The 21,423-nt window shown below is 38.3% G+C and overlaps 1 protein-coding gene across 3 annotated transcripts in view; it reads left to right on the top strand.

Moving 5' to 3' along the window:
- The window catches only part of GABBR2 (gamma-aminobutyric acid type B receptor subunit 2), a 445,865-nt gene that overhangs the window by 44,758 nt on the left and 379,684 nt on the right, over positions 1 to 21,423 (top strand). The window contains exon 1 of one of the 3 annotated variants that reach the window (XM_057423020.1): positions 8,236 to 8,343. The exons of the other annotated variants lie outside the window; for them this stretch is intronic. The gene's annotated coding sequence lies outside the window, so the exon portion shown is untranslated. Of the gene's footprint in view, positions 1 to 8,235; positions 8,344 to 21,423 lie in introns of those variants that run through there. 3 annotated transcript variants of the gene reach the window in all.

The raw sequence follows: 21,423 nt of genomic DNA, 5'->3' as shown, positions 1-21,423 counted from the left end.
TTGCCCAGTTCTGAGTTGCCTGATTCATACAGCATCAGCTCCCTCTCCTAGCACCGCTTTTTCCTCAGCTCTACCCATGCTTCTCATACAATAGCCAGCTCCCCTAAGATTTATTTTCTGAATCTCAAATGCCAAGATGCTAGAAAGAAAAAAATAGTACAAAAATGATAAGAAAGTGTCCATCTTGTAGACACGGTTTCTCTCAGATTCCTTGAAATGGTGACCTTGCTGGATGCCCCAAGATGAGTAGATCCTTTCCTTATCTCCCTCAAAAGTGTATTTTCATATCTATTAATACATTGCTTTCAATGTACTATGACATGAAAACTGGATAGCCTGGACCCTCAAGTAGTTAGAGAGGCTAAGTGATTTGGAAAAGCAGCAGCAAGTTCAGGAGGAGTGGAGCAGATGACAGATGCTAGACAGAGAGGGTTCTGAAACATGCTTTCTTCAACCTTTAGTGCTGCTGGTATGAAGGTTTTTGTTGTGTACTTAATTTTTTTTTGTTTCAGGGGGTAGCATGTGGGAAATTTATGAAGAAATGATAGACCTATTCCTTGCTCCTTCAGAGACAGTGCATATGCTGCTTATTTTTCTAGCCTTTTTTTTATCAATAGCAAACATATACTGTTTGGATTTATGCTAGTGGGTTCTTCCATTGTTTTGTTTTAGCTAACGATCTGAGCAGCATATAGCTGGCAAAGCCATGATGGAACTGGAGTGAAACATAATTCATGCCTCCCTCCATTTAAAAGGAAGAATGAAAATTAAAACAGTTGTGGGTAGAAAACAGAAAGGATAACTGGCTCTAAGTGTGTGAGTAGACCTGCTTATGCAAATCTCTAAATCAGTCTTCAGAGAAAGTACTACCATTGAAAGGTATAAATACATTTTAATTCTTTCTGAATGAACATCAATGTGAGGAGGTGTGTAACTCCAGTTTCAGTACAGAACAATTTTATTCCATTTTAATTTGAAACAGTTATTAAAGTTAGATAGCACTCACATTTCAAAGTACCTCTTTAGGGTTGGTCAAAGGTAAGGTACATTTATATTTCATGTGTAACTAGTCAGGCTCTGTAGCACCTTTTATGGATTTAAATATTCTCTTGGGTCCCTTCCTAACGAGTGCCATTAGATAAAAGATTCAAACAAAAGCTGAATAGACTTCAGCAAAACTGGCAGGTGTGTACAGAAAATACTAAAAGATCTTTAAAGCAAAAGTACTTCAGTAGACATTTTCACCAGCTTTCTTAACGTATTTGCAAATAGGTGTTTGTAGCATACTTAACTTTTAGGTAGAAGTCTGGTTTAAAATCTGATAGTATTGGCTCTGTCCAATTTAGGTGTATACTTCATTAGAATCATAGACATGTTGGTTTGAAGGCACCTCAGAAGGTCACATACTCTAACTTCCCACTCCAAGTAGCTCTCTTTCCTGCACTCCAGTGGGTCATCACGGCTCAGTTTGCCAAACTTCAACAGCCTCCAGGGTATGGATTCCATATCCTTGCTAGGTCACCTGCTCCAGCACTGCTCCAGTGAAAATGTCATTCCTGATGTCCGACTAGATCTCCCATGCTGCAGTTTGCAGCTGTTGCCCACAGTTACAACATCTGCCAGGACTGTCACATTCGTAGCTCCTTTTCAAGTACTTTGATGTTGCTACACAGCCTGCTCTCCAGCAAGCTAAACAAGCCCGGCTCCCTCAACCTCTCCACATGCTGGACTGTGTGCTCCAGGCTCCTGACCAGCCTGCTAACTGGGCTTTTGATTGAGGCCCAAATCTGGATATTCTGCATACAGTGCCAAGTAGAAGAGAGTATCTTCCCTTGTTTAGTCTAACTACATCTAAATACATTACAGGCTAATTGCATCATGTCATAGTGTTTGAGAAATGTTTGAGAAATACGGTAAGATATTTTCTAAAATAATGCTGTTCTTAGAAGTTCCACAAAAAAAATGGGGTATACTTTTAAGAAGTCTTGCCAGCATAAACAGCACTATGCAGTCTGAGATACATGAGTCTTCTTTATCATAATACTAAAAAAATTACTTTAAAATGCAAGGCCTATTTTCCTAAAACTTAAGTTGAAATTCACACTTGATTAGGCTGGAGAAGGGAGGCAACATGGAAGGTGATTGCGGGCTAGTTTCATCTTTACTTTCTGGCTGTGGACTCACAAGATACACATCTCTTGCAGTGCTGTTTGCAGGGAGGTCTGCACAGGGGAGATCTGTGAGCTCTCTGTGAGTGCAGAATGCCTTGTATCATTTCCAAAAGAGATGTTGCTATTCTCCACAAAGGTACTGAAGGTGATATGAGGGATTTGCTTTACTGATACTTTTGACGTCCATTTTGGGTTGTTTAATTAAATAATAATATTATTAAAAATTGTATTTTTAAAGCAGAGATGATTCATTGCTCAAAAAATAGTAATTGCAGAAATCCATCTTAATTGCATACAGTACACATAATTTTTAAGAATATAAAGGAAACAGTAGATGCATCCTATCACAAACTTTGTAAAACGTGTAAACTTCTATGTATAAATTGTATTATTTGAGGAGATTCTCCTCTGTGCTTCTGATCTCTTGATTTTCTTTGTAGTCCTTTGTCCAGTTTGACATTTACCACAGCTCTCATTCTAATAAAAACTGGAAACATATTTCCCGTTTTGCTTGCTTTTTCTTTCATTTCAACTTCACAAGATATTGGTTTTCTTTAGAAATGTATTGTGAACAACCAGATCATAACTGGTTTTTAAATGCAACGCTACTTGGCATAAAGAGGCAGTGTCAAATCTGTTTGTAATTACACAACAGGTTAGGAACTGATACCACAAATGCTAAATTTTTTAATCTTAGGATAACAAGCAGGGTCCTAAAAAGAGAACTTTTTCATATGATGTAACTTTAGTAATCAAAAAAGTGTTCCTATCCCAGAGATGTCATTCTCTTGGTACAAGATGTACGATAACAGCTAAAAAAAATACTCATGTTCTTTATAAACTGTTGCTGGAAAGCATTCTAATGGAAGCATTTAACACTGAGTCTCTTGCCTGCGTGACTGCTAGCTTTTTAGCAATTTTCGGTTAGGAATAATTTACTGTGAAGTAAAATATCAGTGAGTCAGTAGCTATGAATTTACCTGTGTTTCTGTAAAAGTTATTACACTGTTGATTCCATCTGAAGATCGTATGATTTTATTTTAAAGCTTCTGCTTCCCCCAGGCTACCAGTTTTGTTTGATTTCTTCTTCCAAAGACATTCAGGATCTTCTATTAACACTTTAAAAGCTAGTTACAAAGATAAAATAATTTAAATATGTAGTCAGAAAATTGGGTCTAACATCTCTTTCTCTGCTGGAAAAAATAACAACAGAGTTTCTACCTGGGATATAGCAGTCCCTGTGGCTTTCAGGCTAGTCTTCCCCTTCTGGTGCTCCATAAGTCATCGTAGCTCAGTTAGATGAATTTGAATACACCAGGCAAACAATTAACATATAAAAAAAAATCTTCAGATTTAAAGTATTAAAGCTTATGATACAATAGGAACTACTGGTATTATAAAGTGTTTTCTTTGTCTATTTTGGTTTTGGTTGTTTTGTGCTTTATTTTTTTTTTTTAAAAAAACTTTCTCATTTTACTCCTTGAAACCTCCATTTGACAAAAAACCTTCGGTTTTTTGATTGACTGTTTTCAGTGTCCAATGAAAGTGCTGATTTTTAACCCTAGTTGCTGGTGAAGACAAGTGAAAAAAGGATGACCGAAAACAGTCTTCAGATATTTTTTCCAGATATTGTTGGAAGAAACAAAATCTTTACAGGAAGCCCTAGATAGAAAGTTTTTTTGAAATAATGGTCACAGGACCAGTTTCATGGCTCTTTTTGAGATAAGGCACAATACCAGTGCTTTCTCCACCTCCTTAAACATCCCAGTAGAGTTTGTAATGCAGTAAGCAAGGGTAATAAAGCTTTCTGATTTAAGAGGCTACTCACATCTTTTAGAGAAGACCCTTGTTCTAGTAATTGACTCACTGGCTGTACATTACCTGACAAGCATGTTTGCCTCACTCTCTGAAGTACCGGCACTGCAACTGTGCAGAGGGGTTAAAGTGGGAAAGTGCATGGAGCCCTTTGCTCAGCTCTCCTTCCACCAGAAACTGGAGCACAAGAGGACTGAGGTGCACCCTTGGCCCCATCCCACCCTACAGCGACATAGGTTGGATGGCGATGGGTACATCTTACTAAATCTTTTACTGCTCTTTCAGTGTTTCTTCATAGAAAAATGTTTTAATACAATCTAACTTTGGTCATCTAAAATTTTTCTGTTGATGCAATTGAAAGAGAGAAGGAGGAAAGATTATGCCTAAAAAAAATATTAATTGCAATTTAATAAGATTTCACTGGTTTTTGGAACTCTTAGTATGTTGTTGCCTTCCAGGTGGAAAGGTACCAAAGCCAATCTTCAAGCTACAGTGTACTGACCACTGCTTAATAAAAGTTATTGGCCTGAGCAGGTCTTTGTGCTTATCCAATGGCTCAGTTCTTACCAAGCTGCTGGTGTGAGAGACAGCTGAACCTAGTTTACCAAGGCAGACATGGATTGGTTTTTGTTGTTGTTTTGGTTGGGTTTTTTTTTGTGCTGTGTTTGTCCCTCTCCTTACCCTCTCCCCCCCAAATCAAAACAAGTGTTTATTTGTACATGTTTATCTTCTAGGATAATGTGGTGTTTATCTTCTAGAAGAGCTAAACACTAGTACACTGCCTGTTGTTTTCCTCCTTATCATTTCAGCATCTTTTTGAAAGCATATAAATATACATGACATGCAAATTAGGGTTTATAAATAAATAAATAGAAGTACTTGCATTATTGCAGATGCGAATGTTGAGGTGACGTTACAATCATTTATAATAGCTTTAGAATCATCTCTCTTTACCTTTACCTCTTTAACTAATGTCTGGAAGCAGTGACTGTCATGCAAGCTACTCAAGTATTTTAGACAACTCATTTTTACTTTGCCATGTTATTCTATTTGTTATATACAAGGTGGCTAATCTGTGCAAATGCAACAGGGAAACAATTTTCTTGCTGGTAATCCTATTGTCCAGAAGGCCAGCCCTTGTATGACATCTTTGTAACTCTGTACAGTGATTCCCTCAGCAGCAGAAGCAGACATGAGGTGTATGTTACATGGGAGATGTATTTAACTCGCACAAGCTTCTTACTCCTTGAGGTGGAGCTGTGAAATAAAGAAGAAAAAGTAATTGTACAAATAAAAATCTGGACATCAGTTTCAGAGATGATAAGAAATTAAATACTGCCAATATGTGTGAAGGAAGAAGAATGAGTAGGGTAATAATACTCTGATATCAGTACTAGAGACATATCCAGGTCTATGTCTTTAATAATGTTGAATGTCTCCTCTATAGAAAAACATTTATGACCTCCTGCTGTAATGTAGGTTGTCCTTTATAAAAAACCTGGATACAATAGGCAAAGGCTTGAAGTGATCTGCTTGAAAATGTCATTTGAAGATCACCCCTGCAGAAATAATACAACAGCAATGTCTTTAGAAGAAGAAATCAAACAAAACTGGTAGCCTGGGGGAAGCAGAAGCTTTAAAATAAAATCATATGATCTTCAGATGGAATCAACAGTGTAATAACTTTTACAGAAACACAGGTAAATTCATAGCTACTGACTCACTGATATTTTACTTCACAGTAAATTATTCCTAACCGAAAATTGCTAAAAAGCTAGCAGTCACGCAGGCAAGAGACTCAGTGTTAGATGCTTCCATTAGAATGCTTTCCAGCAGCAGTTTATAAAGAACATGAGTATTTTTTTTAACTTCTGGATGCCTTTTGGCAGATACACCTAGCTTTGAAGGACATTTTGTGTTTTTTCCCAGTGCCATAGTGGTGCCAATGACATTAGTTTAGTTGTACAAGACCTCAGGGTGGGGGGAGTTAGATGACACTAACTTTTGGCTGGGGAAGTTCCTGTAACCTGACAGCAAAACGAACAACAGGTGTTAGGTCTTATTGCAGTTAATGGGCTTCAAGTTTTCCTGTCATGAGCTTGAACATAAATAATGCTCTTTGCAGTGCAGCTTCCACAATGACAAGGCAGAAAAACCTTTCAGGACTGCCAAAAATCTGGGCTTTGGATTTGCTTTTTTTTTTGTTGTTGTTCCCACCTGCCCCGATGGAGATGGATATAGGTAAGTGGGAGCATATCGGAATAACAAAGCATGCAGAAAGAATTAGTAGGCTGGAGAAAAACACCAGCAGAAGGCAAAGGCAGCCTTCCAGTGCAGCTTGTGTCACACTGTATATAGACTGTCTTGTCATGTTTATAGCAAATGAAGCTTTGAAGACAAGGAGCGCCTGAAAATGTGATTATAAGCATCAAGCCAGTGGTAGCAAATCAAGTACTACTATGCAGAGATATGCAGGTTTCTGGGTCTTCCAATATTCTAGCGAACCAAGAATGCAACTAGCATCTGAAAACAGAGGTAAGGCGTGAAGGGCACAATAATACACACATGCAAGAGTGCTTTCTAGCAACAAAGAACAAGCGACTGAGTTAAACGCACAGGTGACCAGTTTGTCAGTGACCTAGTAAAATGGGTTGAGACAAGGTGACCATGATAAGGCAATAAAAATCATTCCAGACAACGTACCAAGAGACGTGCAACCTGCAAACTATTTAAAAAGTAACAAATAAAATCCTATAGAGAGCTGAACAAAGCAACTGTAAACCTTGTATTTATAACTGAAAAAAAGTCATTGTATCCCAGTAAAAACAATGTGAGAAAAAATGAATATGTCCTTTATGAAAGTGGTTAATGTAAAAGACGGAAGCCTACTGACATAAAATTGCTGTTCGTCAGTCTGAATTTTATGCAACCGGTATCTACAAAATGCCATTATATTTAACTATGAATAAAAGGACGATTAATAAAGAGATTGGAAGTAGAAGGGGCAAAGTAACACAGCTTCCTGTAGTTTTGTAAGCTTCAAATAACTCCTTGAACCATAAAGAACTCCTCTGGAAATTTTACTTTCAGCGCATTGCCAGAAGTAACCTTAACTTTACTACTGTATTCCTTGTGTGTGGGCAGAGGCATTGGTTAGCACTTAATGACAAAGAGATTTAAAGCTGAGACATAAATACAGTGAGTAGCAGTGAGGTTATATATAATGGAAGTGCAAGTCATGTTCCTCTACAGCCATAATTCTGAAAGAATAAACACTAAACTGTTGTCCTTAGGGGCCTATTTGAATTATTCCTATGGCCTGGTTACGAGAAGAGTTACTAAAAGGCTTGAGCCTTGGCAAAAAGAACATCACCTGGAATAAAATCACGAGTGAATTGTAAAATGATCTAAAAGCCTCTACAGACTTTATATCCAACTAATATAATTGTTTTGGTTTTCTGTTGTAGAGAGAGAAGGACCACAACTGAGATAGATAGACTAGCTTGTCATTGCCATATCTTGAACACAAGCTTTTGTTGCTCTTGAATTCCTGAGGCTCACAACTTTTAGGTGGCCCAAGTTCAATTTTTGTGTTGAAGTAAAGCCATACACCTGCAAGCTAGCACAGATCTTGCTGGATCCTAGATGCTGCTGGTGAGCGTCCCACAGGGCTATCCAAGCCCCTTCTCCAGTGGTTTGGAAAAGACCGTAAGATATCTAGTTCCAACCTCCCTGCCACGGGCAGGGACACGAAACAGGAAGTTGTCCAAAGGTAGGAAACAAGAATTACTTCCAAGAGCTTGCACTAACTCTTTGCAACCTGGTTTCTCATTGAAAGGAAGATCAGATGGCAGGTGACAGCCCTGCCAACATCTCTGCAATGCTGATGCCTATGCAGCAGTAAGGCTGGCTGCTTCAAGTACTTCTCCACCCCACAACCAGGGCTGCTTTGGTGGGAAGACACCAGGAGAGCTTTCCCACTTGTCAAGCTCTGTATTAACTGAATACAACCTGAGTTTGTAAATAGCTTAATGTTTATTAAAAATAAATAAAAAACAGCCCTCCACAAAGCAAACGGTTCTCTTGCCTATCCTCGGTCACAGCTGAGCGGCTGTGAAGAAGCATTTCTGCTAATGCAGTACCAGTCACAGCAGAGGAACACAGCTTTTCACAGGTGGCTCTCATTTTCTGGGTTGCTGACTTGCGACCTCAGTGTTTGATTTGCAGAAGCACTGAGTACTTGCAGCTGCAGCTGAAGTTAATAGTAGCTTGGCTTTGAGCAGGGAAGAGCACTGTGAAGCAAGTCTTCTGAAAAAGCAGTTTTCAGCACTTTCAGACTGAGCGCCCAAAATTAGTAGTAAGTGTGTGGTGTTTTTTGGTTTTTTATCCTTTCTCTCTGGGCTTTAGTTTTATGTTGATATAATTGATGATATAATTCTTGCTATAGGTGTATCGTGGAAACAAGTATATTGAAGTATGTAAAGTATGTTGTAATAATGTTGTAATAATGAACTTATAAAGAATCATAGAAGAAATTGTCTTCAGTGTGAACTTATATTGACCTCACTAGAAGAATTCATGGAAGTAGAATACACTAGAGCTGTGTGCTGAATTAAGTAGGACAGGATAAAGAGTAGCTATCACTTTCCCTTCCCTCTGTCTTTTTCTCAGAATCACATGAAATGGTTTAAATTTATACTAGGAACTGTAAGGTCAGATACAGTCTCTCCATGTGGTATTAACTCGCTTGACTTGAATTACTGCTAGCTTATTGTGGTGTAAATGAGAAGTAAAAGATCTTGAAGGAATGAAGTCCTTCAGCCCTGTGCAAAGAGAGGGTATATAATGTCATGGGCCATGATGTGGCTTGTAAGTGCACACAGCATATTATGAGCAATGAGTTCCATGCAAGGGGTCTGCAGTAGTGCCAGGTCAGCACCACAGTCAAAGCTTTAGCTTCAGAAATTGGGGGTAGCTTATAAATAACAGTACTGTAAATATGTAAAACATGGCATAGTGGTTATTCTTAGCTTCTGTGGTTACTGATGTTTTTGCTTTACTATCAGGACAGTGTAAGGGCAGAGATGCATCAAAGAATTGTTGATGTGGCAGTCTAATAATAAGGTCACCTCCTGTGATAGGGGGAGAAAACAACTGTGTGCTTGAACTGCTGGCTTTCTTTTATTTGTGAAAATGTTAGAGGGGAAAGAGTGACCTGGCAAAGGTTAAGGAATCCTTGAAGCTTTGCACTCTCTTTCATTTGCATAGCTGTGGCTGATGTGAGAAATGCTGTAGCTGATTCTGATTAGTATCCATGTACCTAATTGCAGTCAGTCTGTTTATGACTGTTTATGCTTAGAATTTTATGGCAATTTTGCATTGCAATTAGCCTAAAAGTTGGAAGGTGAGTTTTAATGAATCTGCTTTTATTGATTTTAAGATTTCCTCTGGCTGTTGAAAATTACCATCTTCATTATAGTCAGAAGAATGAGGCAAGTGTCTGTGGTTCAGCCTCTCTGTTTCTTAACCTGTATTGGACTGAAGTGCTAATGAGAGTGGGTTTCTGGCAAGAAGCCAGACTGTAAACAGGAAGAGCTGAATTGCAAGCTTATGTCTTGCTCCCTCAATTCTTTGCTAAGGGTCAGCTAGGGGCAGAGCAACCATGGCTGGTGCTCATACTAGTACCCAAGCGTCAGACTCCCGTGCTAACTTTTACAGGTTTTTGCCCAGTCTCCCTTTTCTGCTTCCAAAGTTTTATTACCACTGTGATACCAGCCTGCAGATTGATGCAGTGACTTTTTATCTCCATACGTTATTAATACAAAAGTCATTGTGGGTTTAATGCTCCTGCTGAGTGCCGATAAAATATGATGTCTAGAGAATACTTTCTAAGGCTGAACATTTTTTCATGCTACCCACTAAACGATTCAAATATTGAATACCAGCAGGATTTTGCAGTCTGAGAAGTCAAACTCAATATCATCTAGTACATAACAGCTAAAATAAAAAGGTCTGAAAGCACACACAGATGCAGTTGAACCAGTGAGGGAAACTATTTCTGACATTGGCAGTATGTCCCTGAAAAGATAATCAGCTCTTTTAATTAGCAGTAAACTGAGTATACTTCAGCAGTTTTCTGCAAAGGCCACTGTAAACACTGGATAACAGCTCCGAGTCTTCCTACCACCCAGTGTTTCAAGAAAAGGGTTTTGTTTCCCTGGATTTCAGCTTTGAAATGACTCCAAGCTTCACCCCATGCAGCAGGACAACAATACCTGAAAACTGGGACAGCAGTCACAAGAAAGATTGCATGCTTTCAGTAAAGTGCAAGTGAAGGAGATTCTACTTTAGATGGAAGAATAAATTCTGTCAGCTTTTCTTACTACTTTGCTAAGGTACATTCTCTGAAATGAGTCACCATCAATTCATCTGGTTTGACCCAATTCAGATTAGAGGTTCATTTGCCTTGATTGTATCAGAAGCTTCCTATCCTTGGTAGCTATAATGGCTGTGGAAAGGAAAGTACATACAGTTATTAAGAAAAATATTATGTTATGCCTACTCCCTTGTTCAGAAATGTATATAATGTTACATCAGCTTATGGCTTTTTAGTATGCTGGCTTTTTTAAATATAAAGTATCCTTGTTGCACCTTTTCTTGTAAAATTTCTTTGAATCCTGGCTGCCCTCACTGCTGTTTGTTCTACTTTTTGTTGATGTTTGTCACCGAGAGACTTTCATACTGGCCAAATCTGTCAAGGTTTGAAGGTCAGTCGCTGGTAAACTGAGCTTTGCAGTTCTCACTGGTTTCTAGTCCTGGCCTGTGCCCAAAGCACTTACTGGGGTCCTGTAGCATTGCATCAGTGTTTCCCTACAACTGCCTGTAGTGCTGTTGGCTGGCAGCTGGGATTCAGTGAAGAAGGGAGCTTTTGAATACCCTGTCACATCTTTGCAGATCTGAAATATTTTCCTTCACCTTTTTGTTACTGTTGGGTTCATAAGCTAATTTGCTCTGGGCTAGAAACTGTAGATGGTGAAACAAGGTGCCGTACCACACTGCTGCCTTCTCGTTTGATTGGTGGATCTTAGTTCTGCTATTTGTTGTCTCCTACCCTGATTTGCCTGGGTGGTAATTTCTTGAAAGCTGCGTGAAACTTGGTTGTGGAGTGGGCAAAAACGTGAGATGTTCTGGTTATGCTGGTAATGTAAACTCTGCAAATCCTTGTCAGGCAAATTGGAGAGAAGAGAGCTGGAAGGGCCTTTGAGAGGCTATGTTTTCCATATATCCATCCAAATATGAATGGATCTATTGTAACTGTCACTTCTCATAAGTGTTTGTCTAACTTATTCTTAAAACCCTTCTATGATAGAGATTCATGTTCTCTTCTAGTCATATATTCTGGCTTTCAGTATTGGGCACAGGAAATGTTCTACCTTAAATTTTGATGCAAGCACATACTTTACTGACAAGCAACAGGGAGGAGAAAATGATACCCAAGCTCCTTTAATTTATCACTTACTTGAAGACTCTGGAAGATTACTAATTTTACTTTCTGGCAAACTGTTACCACTCTTTTAACCCTTCCTTACAAGCTATGCCTCTTAGTCTTCTGCTTGGTCCCATTGCCTCCAGAGTATTGCTGGGTATTGCTGCAGATTTAGCAGCCACAACTAGACGTGCTGGTGAAGACGTTGCTAGTACTACCAAGAGCAAAAAGACTGCTCCAGTTGTCTTATGGACAATGCTCTGCCTTGTATATGCTTGCGTGTGTGTCAGCATGGTGTTTACATTTTTATTAAGTATACAATACATCATCAGTTGAAAAGAGATCAGCACCTGCACCTTTTATTTTCCTAGCATACTAATTTATCCTACATCCATAGATTTGAAAATGTAACATTTGCATTCCTTCTTGCTGAATTGAAATAGAGGCCCATGATTTGAATGGGAACCCCTAGAAGGTTTGCTGATGTAAGCTGTTCAGTGAGGAGGACTACATTTTTATTTTTTCTTATTTTTCCTGCAAAAAGCAAAAGTGCTAATTTTCAGTCATTTGGATGTGGGTTGTATTAGGCTTATATTTCTTTTCTAACCTATTGAAAATGAAGTGTCAAAAGATGAACCCAAAATATATTTAACTGAAGTCTATAATTCAGGTGAGGACTTATGAAGGCTTTGCTGTCAGATGGTATCACAGGGAAACAAATGACGTTCGTAGACCAATATCTGTACAAGTGCACATAGATTTTTTGGTGTATTTATGGTAATAAGGCAGGGAATAGACTACTTGGTGCTTCCTGAAACCCAGTCATGTCTTTCATAGTGAAAAGACAGCTGTTCATGTGCTGTTTAACATAGTGTATGTATGTTTGCTGTGTTACTTCAGACCAGAAGTTATCTTTGTTATACACTTGCAAACTAAATCTTCTGTGATTTTATTTTAATTTTTTAATTTAATTTTGAAACTTGCTAATAAATCTGTCCCTGAGTCCATGCATACTGCCAGTTTTCCAGCTGAGTGGCATTTGAGATATGGTACTCAAAGTTGTCTGCAAATTTGCACTTCAGGCTGTCAGCACTGAGATCTTGGCAAGAAGCATCTTTAGTTCAGACAAAGATCGGCTATTTGTTGCCGACTTACTGAGTGGCATCTTTAATCTCATCAAGCTGCTACATAAGCAAATAAAGACAGGAAATACAAAAGACCTTGAAGTTTTTTGTGTCTATGACCTTCTTTAGTGATTTTGCTGGTGATGATTCTGATGTGCTGCATGAGGTTCTTGGATCACTTGCAATGAACATGCAAAAACCCCTAGTATTCCCAGTAAACTCATTACTACTTACACAGAAAAACAATTCTTCTCTGCATCTGTGTTTGTCTTTGCACTAACAATTTTTATTAGCACCTTAAAGCACTTTATTAGCTACTTCTGTGATGATCTCTGCAACCTTCCTTTCCCTTTCCTTCCCACAGTTATCACATATGAGGTTATCTGAGCCCCCAAGCCAAGACAGAGGAGGCTAAACTAAAATATACAAAACACTTAACTGAGAATAGGGGGAGATTTCTCACATAATCTGCCTTACTAAACTGTAGTTTAAAAATTCTAAGTAGAAAAATACATATGGATCTGCAAAGGTTTTAGGAGGACTCATAGTTAATCAGCTATGAATCTCATAGCTTTAAGGCGAGAGTCCAACCTTGCTGATAATAGGATTTAAGGTGAAGAAGTAGAAGCTCTGGTAATTAAGCAACTTGTGTAAAATAATCCAGAGCTAGGATTTAAAATGTTGGATTTGTGTGACAATTTAGCTCTTAAATCATGCTGTGGTGCAATGATATACTTGGAAAACAAACTAGGACTGATTCTGAAACAATACTAGCTAATAAATGTGATGGAAAAATGTTTGTGTAGCTACCCAGCATATTGCCCAGAATGAACTATATGTGGAAAGCTACAAAGACAAAAAAAAAATGTTTAGGGGCATCTTGCAGATGGTAATTTATGTAAAGCTAAATTAAGCCTATGCATTAGACTATGGGTAGAATGGAGCTGTAAGAACACATGATTTATTTCCAGTGATGATTTCTCAGTTTCAGAGACAAGTTACTGCCCCCCCAGCCCTCTAGTCTGGGCATGACTTCCTGTGTGATGCATTAGTGAGCAGGAGCAGTGCTCTCCTGCTGTTGACGTGTGCTAGGCAGAGCTGCTCTTTCATGCTGTTCACTTGTTCAAGCTGACATCTAGGCTGTGGGTGAGGTCTTGCTCCTTGGCTGAGTGTCTTCAGGGCAGGCATGATCTAGAGAGAAGACTTCAGTATCACTGCATAAAGTCAAAAGCTTACTTGGTACCCTACAAACATAGGAAATATGTCTCCTTCCTGAGAAAGTGGAGTAACTTTTGTAATGAAATAGGGAAATCGGGATTTATGATTACTTTTTTTGTTCTAAAAAGCAGAAATCTTACCTTAGTTAAACCTAACACGATGTGCAATCAATGGTATTTATAGGTAGAAACATGATACAAATGGAAATTTAGACAGAAAACATTAAGTGCTGAGCAGTTGTTTGTTTTTTTTTTTTTCCTTCCATCCTAATCCCCTGATGAAACTTTTAATTTAACACTTGTTTAATAATTGGATTAAGCAAAGTAAAGAAAACTTTTCCTTAATGGAAATTAGTGGAAGCAATGAAGTGAAACATTTAAAAATAGCTCGGACAAAAAGCTTTAAATTACATTCTGGAGAACAGTGGGAAAAAGAAAAAACAAACAGACTTCCTTATGCTTGTTCATATATATATATATATATATATATATATATAGTTGGTTGCTGGATAGAATTTGTGTTGTATTGAGATTGAATGGGTGGGTCACTCGGTGTGTGTGTGTATATATATATATATATGTATATATATGTATGTGTGTATATATATATGTATATATATGTATGTGTGTATATATATGTATATATATGTATGTGTGTGTATATATATGTATGTGTGTATATATGTATGTGTATATATATATATGTATGTGTATATATATATGAGAAATAGGGCTCCCTTTATTCCTCTGCAAGATCTCTATTTGTGCAATATAAAGCTGTGAATATGCACTGACTGAGGATCAAGGAGGTAATCTCATGAGGTCTTTTAGCCCTGCATTTCTTAACTAGGTTAGATATGTTCCAGAGTATTATTTCTCTGAGTTAAAGTTTTAAATCCATGCATTAAGAAATTTCTATTGATTATAAAGTCAACTGAATATAAAACTTATTAAAACTCAGTATTCTATCATAAACTAGAATTTAAGAATTATGGGAATTGGAAGAGATTCGTGGGTTTATTTTGTTTTCAATTTGTTTAAATAGCAATGGTGGTTACCTAATTATCTTTGATTTCTTGTGAGAGGTAAAAACCAAATGTCTTCTCAGCACATGTGGCTTTTGCAAAGCATGAAGGTGTGATTTCCTTCTAGTAGCTGGCCTGTAGATCTAGTGAGTGAGTTTTTGTTTGATCTGATGAAGATAAGTTGCAAAAGCGAATAGACATAAGCTTTATGGCATTTTAGAGATGTAACCTAGATGCCAGCCTGATAAGATCTAACCAGATTCTTAGACTACTTAAAAATGTATGCGAGAAAAAAAAACCAGTATATATACTTTTTTTCATTTTACTTTTGCCTATGATAGAACAGCTTTTCCTTGAGACACAGAAGGAAAATGTAATATAAGGGCAAGTGATAAATAACTACTTTCTTCTCAACTTTGTTTTTATGTAGGTTGTAGTCAGGTAGCAAGACTTAGGAGGCTCCTGTCCTCTGCAGAATGTCTACAATTGTTTCAATGCTGCTGGCATGCAAGAGTTTCTGGTCATCATCGCATCTGGCCTCAGTCAAGAGCCAGTGGTAAACTACTTACAGTTAGCCTACTAAAATGTTTGTATTGCATGTAGTTTTTATTCAGAGTGATATAAACTGTAAGGTTCAGTGAAAGATGCATTCCTTGCTGCTGCATAAAGCCAAATAGCCACCAAAAGGGAAGGCAAGAATTTGACTTTTCATTGCAGCAAGAAGTTGCTTAGTAACTGGTCCAGCACAGGGGATAATATTTAGTGTTAGTAAAGAAATACTTGCATGTATGTTGGAAGGGAAAATCTCTAAGAGACCAGCCGGATTGTCTCCCATGTCAGGCAGGCGTAGGAGTGTTGAAGTGAAGGATCAATCTCCTGTGTCATGGCTCAAAGGAGAAGTAGGTCATAAGAGCTTTCAGATGGCACGAGCAAAGGCTGAATGTCCTGCTATCTGAAATTCTGATTCCTGCTCCAGAGCTGAGTTAATCAACAGACAGAAGTTTGTTTGTTTGTTTGTTTTAAATGATTTTGTTGTCTTTTTTGTTTTGTTTTTTGTTTATTTCTCCAGATCTCTCAGTCTCCTTTGTTATTTGGTATTCAGCAGTGAGCTGACTGGGTGCCAACTGTAGCTTTATAATTTCTCCAAATATATAGAAAAAGTTTATATTGCAAGTATAAAAAGCAAAAAATCCCAAACTTTTTTCTTCTAAGCAATCTACGTTTCTATCAGATGTGTGAGATCCAATTATTGAAATGTAATACATGCTGCTCAGTACTGAGACTTTGGAAAATTCTGACCACTACTGTTCCTTTACCTTCTGATTTCTTTATTCAAAGTGTTTTTAAGAAAAATCAGTTCTGAGCATGCTCTCTTAGTTAATGATAAGCATGCTCCAATTATATAAATATTATTTAGAGATTTGGGTCCTTTAAAATAAGTTGTTAAGCAACTTTAAAGCCTACGTTCTCAAAATCTCAGGGAAGAACTAGACATGGGAATCACTTTGACATTTTTAAAAATATTGCTGCAATCCTCTCTTTCATCTTGTAATTTTAAAGGATTAAAGGCTTGACTGTCCTTTTAAGTCACAAGGCTGCGTTATCACTGAAAGTAATGGCACTGTATTTTAAGGTGTATAGAGCTATCTATCCTTAGAAGACTTCAGAAAGCATGCTTGTCAACCAGATAGATGTAAAGATCATCCTGAGAACTGGGATGTCTGGGGAGACATGGGCAGCTCCAGGAGTGTTGGATTGGGGAGTTATGCTGTAATTAAAGCACCATTTTTATTTTTATTTTTTTCAACTAACTGTTGCGAACGTTTCAGATCCTGCTCTTGGGTGTAGTAGCAGGTAAACAGAGAAAATCCAACCATTTGGGAAGAGTAGAAGGAAGGCGACAGGTTTGAGGCTTGCTTGGTCTGAGGTACCCCAATAAATACTCTGATAAAAGGTAACGGAAGAAGATATAGGTTGGCTGACAGCACTCTATTTTGCTATCTGAATAAGGTGACAATAAACATATGTATATCTATATGAAAAACAGCGCTCAAATATAATTTGACTTTTTTTCTTGCCTGGGGTGCTTAGCATATGTACTTAAGTGCCAAAGTACTATCAATGTTTATGTATCTCTCACTAGTTCCTAACGTTATACGTGATAGCACCTAAACATTCTTTCGCATCCTTGCCCTTTGCTTTCCCAGAATTGGTTGTAGTGTTGATGGATGTCTTTTGTATCCAAAAGCATCTGTAGTTACCAAATGAGGAAGAGGTCTGTTAAACAGAAGTATTCATCTATCTGTTTCATTGGCAACGGCTCTTAAGCACCCTGCTGCAAGGCCTTCCAGTGCTGTGTATCTCACTTTCTGTAAACATGGTGTTTCCTGGACTTACTTGTTTAGTGTCCTTGACTTTTACAGTTGGCTGGTTTACCTCTACTTTCTTAATGATAGTTCTTCAGATAGTCCCTCCTTCAACTGGTCTGTTGTCACCTCCTTTCCTTGACCTCTGAGCTGGTCCTATCCTGCTCTGCACCTTACCGTGATTCCAAAACATAACGTCAGTGTTCCCAAACACCATTAATTTCTCCACAGCCAGCCTTCCAGATAAAGTTTTGACTTACAGTAAGAAACTTGGAGACAAGATATTTAGCTGGCTTGATTTAGCCTGTATCACAAAGAATATTTGTAAAACAACTCATTTCTGCTCTCTACAGCGATAAAGAAGATTTATCAAAGAGTGAGAAGTTATACTTCAAATGGCAGGTAGAATTTCAAATCGTAAACTAAATCTCATCATAAATGCTTTGATTTTAAATCTTTGCATCACTTCTGCTCCATTGAGGAAGTCGTAAGCTTGTGTGCTATCTGCTGCATACAGTACATAAGGAAGTCTGGAAAAGCTCTGTATTATATTATTAAACACGCAGCCGTTAGATTTCATTAAACTCTGGCTGGTAGATTGGTCTCTAAAAATAAGTCCTTTCTTCCCTATGGACTTTTACAAATTGTGACAGAATGCCTCATGATTTCATCTTTAAGATGAATGGAAGGAGATCTTTAAACCTATTAGGAATGGCCTGTATAAGATATATTCACTTTGTGGGTTGGATTAGTGAACATGGTTGTAATTATAGTGTTCTGTCTACAAAAATGATGAAAATGTCCCTGCTTCCAGCTACAGTGCTGGGACAAAAAAAAAAAAAACACAAAAACAAACTAAATAATCAAAACTGTTTGGTAGATAACATTGCAGAAGGGCCAATCATCTTAAGGACAGCTTTGGTCATTCTGGAGATAAAACTATAACATCTTATGGAGACTCCCACTTTCTTCTTTCTGATCTCTGCCTGCTTAAGACACACATTCTTTCAGGAGTCTACAGGGCCTGAAATGTCACACTGACCCAAACCTGCTAAAGTCTTATAGCAATTTTCCTACTACTAACTTTTTTTGACTGCTGCATTCTTAGGAGGCTGATAAGGAAAGACAAAAAAAATCCAGTGTCCTGCATCTGCCAATAGCAGATTCTTTATCTGAGTGGAATCACCATTCCATTGTACTAGGACTTTAATTTTCCTTTTATTTGCCTCCATTTAGTTAAACAAAAGAATGTGGATGTAGCAAATCTGGCAGAAAAGTTGCAAACCGTAAATTTCAATATTATTTTTTTAGTATCAGTTATCTTTTCTCTATAGCTTATATTGACTTCTCTTTAACCTAGATAGTTCTGGCTGTCAACTGATTTCAGGCTGTCTCACTGATTTGAAAGTTTAATAAATTTTAACATTAAATTGTTACGTTTTGAAGTTGAGATCTGAAAACAACTAACAGAAATTTACTTCTTTAATTCAGAGGGTTGAGCTACCACAGGTAATTGTATTTTTGCTTTATGTACAATATCAGTGGGATATTTGGTATGATGACAATGGATGTAGCAAGGATTTGGGAATCATTTGGTGGCTGAATAAAAATGAAAATATCAGGTGGGGACAGGAACTTTTTATAGCTATTTTTAGTTGAACATTAAGACCTCTACTCCAACAGTATACCTGGTTCTGGTTTATCCATTCAGCAAAGAAGCTGTGGCATTTGGAAAAATAACCTTAATGTGAGAGCAAAAAGAAAGTATTTCTCTTACTAAAAAGCTGCTTAAGAAGTGGCCTGATCACAGCCTAGGGCAGAATTGTGTTGGAGACTGTTCGGGTAGAATTGGCTGTAAACAAGCAGGGAAGAAACCCCTGCTGTCCAAAACACCAGCTGCTTCCTTGGTGACTGTCCTTAAATTACAGGCAGGTCTTGGTTTTGTAGGAAACTCACAACTTTAATGAAATACAATGAGAAAATTACTTTTTTGATAGGACTCAGAGGATTTATAGGCTACAGGCAGTGTAAGCAGGTAACAGGCATGTAACATTAAACAGTATGTTTCTACCCACTGAAAGATCAAAACAGAATTACAAGTGATTATTGAAATTTAGAAGCGTTCTCTGAGTTGTCTGTCTTCTTAATGGAAGTGCTGTTGTGAAGAAATTGGCTTTTTGCAATAATGTAATTTTTTAACAGATGGAAAGGTTATGTTCATGTAACAATACCACAAATTTGGTTTAATAATTAGGAAAATGGAAACTTCCTAAAATTCTGGTAAGGTTACTTTTTAAGTAACCCAGACCCATAGTAAAAGAATCAAAATACAAGTTGGAATATATTCTGTATAAACATGCACAAACACTCTCCAACCTCTTTGTGTGTGTTTAGGCAAACCATGTACATTTCCCTATTAGAACAAGGTCAGAACTTCCAGGTAGGCTTTTACGAGGTGGGAGAGGAAGGATGGCACACTTTGTTGTGATGGTAGGTGGTTTGGTCTGTTCCCCAACAGCTGGTGCAGGGGTGCACTGTGGGGCATGCTTTGGGAGCGGTGCAGGCTTCCTGGCTGCTGTGCAGCACCACAGCTGCTATGGTTTGGCTTGGGAGTCTGCGCTGGTGGTGTGAGAAACGAATGAGAAAATGATGCAGATGGCTTTTATCTACAGCAACGAAAACATCTTAAGTTTGTCCACTGTTTCCATGGTGACCATGCCATCATATAGTCTCCCCGAGTAACAGGCAGGAGGAGAACACTCAGTCTTGAAACGTATAAACCAGCATATTCTTACATGGAATTGTTTTGTTCAAAAAGCAAATAAGGGTGGGTTGTTGGCTTTTCTTTTTGTTTTTTTTTTTGAGAACTGCATCTGTGCTTGCCTTTGTATAATCTCACAATGATAGTGGCTCTATTGATGGGACTGTCAACTATTCAGAAAACCATGTATAAGAAGTAAGCCCCTATTGATCAGGTGGAATTATTGAGAGGCTTGTGACACCTGGATAAAAGGTGACACTGCACATTACATCCTTTCTGGTTTTGGGTGTAGTCCATGCACATTCTGGAACTGGGTGACTGTGAACCAACTTCACTGGAGGCTTTGCTGCACTTTTTGTTGTCAGTGTTTATTAAATACTGACCTTTTTCTCATGCTGGTAAATCATTCTGCAATATTGCTTGGTTTCAGTTTTGTGTTTTAAAGAAAAGAAGGAAAAAAGAGTGGTCCCTTAGTGACATGGTTTAGTGGTGGGCTCGGTAATTTTGCGGTAATGGTTGGACTTGATCTTAAAGGTCTTTTCCAACCTAGTTGATTCTGTGAATCTATTTTTTGCCAACAGGAGTGGATCTGAGTGGTAGGGGAGGGCTGCCTGGGTGCTGGCTGCTATTGTCTGAGCTGGGTGAAGATGCTTCTGCTGAAAGGCCAGGCTGCATATTACACTGTCCTCAGGGAAAGGATACAAGTGGGGAAACTCCAGGAATGCCTGGTAGGGGGCCATGGGGAAGCAGTCATGCATGATGAGCAGGGAGCTTTGCTCACAGGGGCAGCACAGGCCAGAATTGGAGATTTCCACCTTAGGACTCCAAATTGGCTTCAGTCATATCACTACGTGCCTCTGTTGCCTCAGTTTCTTCCTTGTCTGTCCTATCTCTTTGTTCCTTTCTCCTTGATGTTGGGTGTGGAAGGGGTGAGGGTTATGCCCAGAACTTATTTTAGCAGATTTTCCATCTGTTATTTTTCTTTTTGGCTTCAGTTACCCTCTGCCCTGGATTGCCCTTGCAGGTGGCAGCTCAGGTGGCCCAGTTCCTGGGCACAAGGCATTCCTATTCAGCTGGGAACCCAGAAGGACACTCCATGAATATGCAGAAGGCTGGTTTTCATTTACATGAAATTGTTATACATGCATAAATATGCAGTGCATATTTATCATCTGCATCTGCAAGACACATCTACTGTATCTAATAGATCCTGTACAGAAGTGGTAAATTTTTGCCTTTAGAAGGCACACTCCCAGGGTATGTTCCACTTGTGCTTTCTGCAAAGCTAAGGCACACAAAGGTGTATGTGGGAATCCACAACTCCAGCAACTTAAATGAGTAGTATGGACCCAGGGGCCAATGTTGACTAGGGCTGAAACAGTGTGAGCTTCTGTTATGCTGAAAATCTTGTTTATGGGCAAAGAGGATGCATATAAGTAAGCAGAGAAGCATATGCTT

The sequence above is a fragment of the Pezoporus wallicus genome, unplaced genomic scaffold, assembly GCF_028554395.1.
Source record: "Pezoporus wallicus isolate ANWC-B61680 ecotype Strahan unplaced genomic scaffold, APGP_CSIRO_Pwel_v1 contig_749, whole genome shotgun sequence".
In the NCBI taxonomy this organism is placed as follows: Eukaryota; Metazoa; Chordata; class Aves; order Psittaciformes; family Psittacidae; genus Pezoporus; species Pezoporus wallicus.
The sequence above is the reverse complement of the archived record's forward strand: the minus strand, read 5'-3'. Positions and strand labels throughout refer to the sequence as shown.